Raw genomic sequence first — 6,666 nt, 5'->3', positions numbered from 1 at the left:
GTCATGTTGGAAGAGGAAGGGGCCTGCTCCAAACTGTTCCCACAAGGTTGGGAGCATGGAATTGTCCAAAATGTTTTGGTATCCTGGAGCATTCAAAGTTCCTTTCACTGGAACTAAGGAGCCAAGCCCAACAATGCAGTCCGAAATGTACCATTCTCCTGGCAACCTCCAAACCCAGACTCATTCATCAGATTGCCAGATGGAAATGCGTGATTTATCACTCCAGACAACGCGTCTCCACTGCTCTAGAGTCCAGTGGCGACTTGCTTTACACCACTGCATCCGACGCTTTACATTGGACTTGGTGATGTATGGCTTAGACGCAGCTGCTCGGCCACGGAAACCCATTCCATGAAGCCCTCTGCGTACTGTACGTGGGCTAATTGGAAGGTCACATGAAGTTTGGAGTTCTGTAGCAACTGACTGCGCAGACCTCTTCAGCATCCGCTGACCCCTCTCTGTCAGTTTACGTGGCCTACCACTTTGTGGCTGAGTTGCTGTTGTTCCCAAACTCTTTCATTTTCTAGTAATAAAGCCGACAGTTGACTTTGGAATATTTAGGAGCAAGGAAATTTCACGACTGGATTTGTTGCACAGGTGGCATCCTATGACAGTTCCACGGAAATCACTGAGCTCCTGAGAGCGGCCCCTTCTTTCAAAAATGTTTGTAGAAACAGTCTCCATGCCTAAGTGCTTGATTTTATACACCTGTGGCCGGGCCAAGTGATTAGGACACCTGATTCTGATCATTTGGATGAGAGGCTAAATACTTTTGGCAATATAGTGTACTTGTTAATGGACTAGAGATGTAACGGTAAACTGATGATAAAACTAATGATAAATTGCGGTAAAATTCCGGACAGTTAGTAATACCGGTTAATTCTTTAATTATCGAAAAACCGTCATTTATGCTCACTTCTTGTTAACGCAGCAGCAGCCGCGCCTTCGAAGATGGCGCATGCGCACCAGTGCTGTTTGCAATGGCGGAAAACAACACACAGACTCTTGAGATGTTGCCCTGCTAGTAATCGGACAACATCTGAAGTCTGGATGTATTTTGGATTGGTAAAGCATGCGGAAGGTAAAATAATTGAGGACAGTCAGCCCATCACCAGAAAATGCAGGAAAAAAGTCCCCACGAAGGAAAGCAACACTTCAACATGTTGAGCCAACTCCGGAACCAGCAGTCACAACTCCACGTCGAGTGCAAGGTACGTCAACTTGTAGCTGAATGCATGATGGAAAGTGTTTGAAAATAAACTTGTCATCGTTAGTCTGCCGAACTCCCTTATAGGTACACTTATGTGTTATATAAAGTTACTTGGTATTGGACAACGAGGACCTCCCTAGGGAAACGCTCATGAGGCATCCGCACGAGATGCCCGAACCACTGGCTCCTTTCCAAGCGAAGGAGCAGCGGCTCTACTCCGAGTCTCTCCCGGGTGACTGAACTTCTCACCCTATCGCTAAGGGAGATGCCAGCCACCCTTCTGAGGAAAGTCATTTCTGCCGCTTGTATCCGCGATCTTATTCTTTTGGTCATGACCCACACTTCATGACCATAGGTGAGAGTAGGAATGTAGATACCTCGGTAGACCTAGAGCTAGAGCTTTGTCTTCTGGCTCAGCTCTCGTTTCGTCACAACAGTGCGGCAGAGTGACTGCAATACTTCCCCAGCTGCTCCGATTCTCCGGCTGATTTCCTTCTCCATCTTTCCCTCACTCGTGAACAAGACCGCAAGATACTTAAACTCCTCCACCTGAGACAGAGTCTCGTTCTCTGCCTGGACTGTACAAACCATCGGTTTCCTGCTGAGAACCATGGCCTCAGATTTGGAGATGCTGATCCTCATTCCAGTGATCAGACAGTTCAGCCCCTCTCTTCAGCCGAGTGTCCAAAACATACGGCCTCAGATCAGCTGATACGATTACAAAATTGATAATTGATCTTTGGCCTAGGGTGCTCTGGTACCAAGTACACTTATGAGCATCCTTATGATTGAACATGGTGTTTGTTATTGCAAGTCCATGACTAGCACAGAAGTCAAATCCAAATCCACCCTTTAGGTTCAGATCAGGGAGACCATTCCTCCCTATCATGCCAGTCCAAGTATCACTGTCATTGCCCACGTGCGCGTTGAAGTCCCCCAGTAAGATTGTGTAATCCCCTGCCGGCGCCCCGTACAGAACCCCATGCAAGGTATCCAAGAAGGCCGAATACTCTGAGTTCTTGTTTGGTGCATACGCACAAACAACAGTCAGTTTTCCCCCCTCCAATCCTAAGGCGAAGGGAGGCGACCCTCTTGTCCACTGGGGTGAACTCCAACGTACAGGTACTCAGCCGGGGACTCGTGAGTATCCCCACATCCGCCTGAGCCCTCACACCTTGAGCAACTCCAGAAATGAACAAGATCCATCCCTTGTCCAGGAGTTTGGTTTCAGAGCCCTTGCTATGCGTATAGGTAAGCCCCACCAGATCCAACCGGTAGCGCTCCACCCCCCGCACCAGCTCAGGCTCCTTCCCCACCAGCGTGAAGACGTTTCACGTCCCAAAAGTCAGCCTCTGCTACCCAGAAATGGTCAGTCTGGAGTCTCTACTTTCACTGCCATCCAAGTGGCAGCGTACCCGACCCCACTGGTTCCGACTGCGGGTGGTGGGCCCACGTGGCGGAGAAGATGTTGTGTCCACGTAACTTCTTCGGGCTATGCCCGGCCGGGCTCTGTAGCTAGCCCGGCTCCGTGGCTAGCCCAGCCACCAGGCACTCGCTGACGGGCCTTGCCTCCGGGCCTAGCTTTGGAGGAGGGCCCCGAGCTTCCTCCGGGCCGGGTAACGCATCTTCTTCTTGTTTTCCGTGGGGTATTATCGTAACCCTGATGGAGCCGGGGGGGGGGCGTTCGGGTGCTACACCTTGCCCAAGGGTGACCCGGAACTATGTAAGGCAGGGGCCTGAGGAGTTGAACGCCCTGATGATGCTTATACAAGCCCACATACCCACTAATGAACATGTAATTAATATGCACCTTATGTAATTAATATGCACTTGCATGAACACATCCCTGTTATGACCAAGTGAGTGCGCAGTGGCTCTCTGTTTATCATATTAGCTCCTCCCTTTGACTGGAGATAGGATCACAGCTGCAGGATATTGTGTTTCTTCTCAGACAACAGCACTTTCTGTGACAAAATCTCATCTTGCACTCATCGCTTCCTTGACGTCAGGAACGAGACAAAGAAATCTTCTCTTCTTATCTTGTCTCTCCACCTTCCGAGCTGGAAATCAAACCCATGAAGGAGGGTTGAAGGAGCAGGACGCTCTCTTGCCGTCTGGCTCATCCTGCACGCTACCCGCTGTGTGTCTGTGTATGACCAAAGCCCCGCCCCCTACACACACGCAAACCTGAGAAATTGTGTGACGGTAAGCCGCCCCCTCGCTCACAGCACGGTAATCACGTGACGCCATTACGTAACCATCTTCAGTCACGTGACCATGAGTGCTGATTCTTCACAACACTCTTTTCATCCTCTTCTTCTTCTGTCATGAAACACAAACTATGATTTCATCTTGAATACTTTTCAGCAAGACATGACCTGCTTGTGAAGAGGAAACTAAAACAAGTCCAAGTTGCCAACGTTAATAAACATGAAGGTGTCAACAAGACACGTTGGTGTTGAAGGACAAGATGTTGATGTTGAAGGACAAGATGTTGGTGTTGAAGGACAAGATGTTGATGTTGAAGGACAAGATGTTGGTGTTGGAGGACTAGATGTTGGTGTTGGAGGACAAGATATTGGGGTTGGAGGACAAGATGTTGATGTTGGAGGACGAGATGTTGATGTTGGAGGACAAGATGTTGATGTTGGAGGACAAGATGTTGATGTTGGAGGACAAGATGTTGATGTTGAAGGACAAGATGTTGGTGTTGGAGGACTAGATGTTGGTGTTGGAGGACAAGATGTTGGTGTTGGAGGACAAGATGTTGATGTTGGAGGACGAGATGTTGATGTTGGAGGACGAGATGTTGATGTTGGAGGACAGGATGTTGGTGTTGAAGGACAAGATATTGATGTTGGAGGACAAGATGTTGATGTTGGAGGACGAGATGTTGATGTTGGAGGACAGGATGTTGGTGTTGGAGGACAAGATGTTGGTGTTGGAGGACAAGATGTTGATGTTGGAGGACAAGATGTTGATGTTGGAGGACAGGATGTTGGTGTTGGAGGACAAGATGTTGGTGTTGGAGGACAAGATGTTGATGTTGGAGGACGAGATGTTGATGTTGGAGAACAGGATGTTGGTGTTGAAGGACAAGATGTTGATGTTGGAGGACGAGATGTTGATGTTGGAGGACGAGATGTTGATGTTGGAGGACGAGATGTTGATGTTGGAGGACAGGATGTTGGTGTTGAAGGACAAGATGTTGATGTTGGAGGACAAGATGTTGATGTTGGTGGACAAGATGTTGGTGGTACAGGACAAGATGTTGGTGTTGGAGGACAAGATGTTGATGTTGGAAGACAAGTGGTTGGAGTTGGTGGACAAGATGCTGATGTTGGAGGACAAGATGCTGATGTTGGAGGACAAGATGTTGATGTTGGAGGACTAGATGTTGGTGTTGGAGGACAAAATGTTGGTGTTGGAGGACGATATGTTGATGTTGGAGGACGAGATGTTGATGTTGGAGGACAGGATGTAGATGTTGGAGGACAAGACGTTGATGTTGAAGGACAAGATGTTGATGTTAGAGGACAAGATGTTGGTGTTGAAGGACAAGATGTTGATGTTGGAGGACAGGATGTTGGTGTTGGAGGACAAGATGTTGATGTTGGAGGACAAGCGGTTGGTGTTGGATGACAAGATGTTAGTGTTGGAGGACAAGATGTTGGTGTTGGAGGACAAGATGTTGATGTTGGAGGACAAGATGTTGGTGTTGGAGGACAGGACGTTGGTGTTGGAGGACGAGATGTTGATGTTGGAGGACAAGATGTTGATGTTGGAGGACAAGATGTTGATGTTGAAGGACAAGATGTAGATGTTGGAGAACAAGATGTTGATGTTGAAGGACAAGATGTGATGTTGGAGGACAAGATGTTGATGTTGGAAGACAGGATGTGGTGTTGGAGGACAGGATGTAGATGTTGGAGGACAAGATGTTGATGTTGAAGGACAAGATGTTGGTGTTAGAGGACAAGATGTTGGTGTTGGAGGACAAGATATTGATGTTGGAGGACAAGGTGTTGGTGTTGGAGGACCAGATGTTGGTGTTGGAGGACAAGATGTTGATGTTGGAGTACAACACACTGATGTTGAAGGACAAGATGTTGATGTTGGAGGACCAGATGTTGGTGTTGGAGGACAAGATGTTGATGTTGGAGGACAAGATGTTGGTGTTGAAGGACAAGATGTTGATGTTGGAGAACAAGATGTTGATGTTGGAGGACAATATGTTGGTGTTGGAGGACCAGATGTTGGTGTTGGAGGACAAGATGTTGATGTTGAAGGACAAGATGTTGATGTTGGAGGACAAGATGTTGGTGTTGGAGGACAAGATGTTGGTGTTGGAGGACAAGATGTTGATGTTGGAGGACAAGATGTTGGTGTTGGAGGACAAGATGTAGATGTTGGAGGACAAGATGTTGATGTTGGAGGACAAGCGGTTGGTGTTGGATGACAAGATGTTAGTGTTGGAGGACAAGATGTTGGTGTTGGAGGACGATATGTTGATGTTGGAGGACGAGATGTTGATGTTGGAGGACAGGATGCAGATGTTGGAGGACAAGACGTTGATGTTGAAGGACAAGATGTTGATGTTAGAGGACAGGATGTTGGTGTTGGAGGACAAGATGTTGATGTTGGAGGACAGGATGTTGATGTTGGAGGACAAGATGTTGATGTTGGAGGACAAGATGATGGTGTTGGAGGACAAGATGTTGATGTTGGAGGACAAGATGTTGATGTTGGAGGACAAGGTGTTGGTGTTGGAGGACAAGATGTTGATGTTGGAGGACAAGCGGTTGGTGTTGGATGACAAGATGTTAGTGTTGGAGGACAAGATGTTGGTGTTGGAGGACAAGATGTTGATGTTGGAGGACAAGATGTTGGTGTTGGAGGACAGGACGTTGGTGTTGGAGGACGAGATGTTGATGTTGGAGGACAAGATGTTGATGTTGGAGGACAAGATGTTGATGTTGAAGGACAAGATGTTGTTGTTGGAGGACAGGATGTTAGTGTTGGAGGACAAGATATTGATGTTGGAGGACAAGATGTTGATGTTGGAAGACAGGATGTGGTGTTGGAGGACAGGATGTAGATGTTGGAGGACAAGATGTTGATGTTGAAGGACAAGATGTTGGTGTTAGAGGACAAGATGTTGGTGTTGGAGGACAAGATATTGATGTTGGAGGACAAGGTGTTGGTGTTGGAGGACCAGATGTTGGTGTTGGAGGACAAGATGTTGATGTTGAAGGACAAGATGTTGATGTTGGAGGACCAGATGTTGATGTTGGAGGACAAGATGTTGGTGTTGAAGGACAATATGTTGATGTTGTAGGACAGGATGTTGGTGTTGGAGGACAGGATGTTGGAGGACAAGATGTTGATGTTGGAGGACAAGATGTTGATGTTGGAGGACAAGATGTTGATGTTGGAGAACAAGATGTTGATGTTGG

Source organism: Nerophis lumbriciformis, linkage group LG01 (genome assembly GCF_033978685.3).
Source record: "Nerophis lumbriciformis linkage group LG01, RoL_Nlum_v2.1, whole genome shotgun sequence".
In the NCBI taxonomy this organism is placed as follows: Eukaryota; Metazoa; Chordata; class Actinopteri; order Syngnathiformes; family Syngnathidae; genus Nerophis; species Nerophis lumbriciformis.
This window is presented reverse-complemented; position numbering follows the sequence as displayed.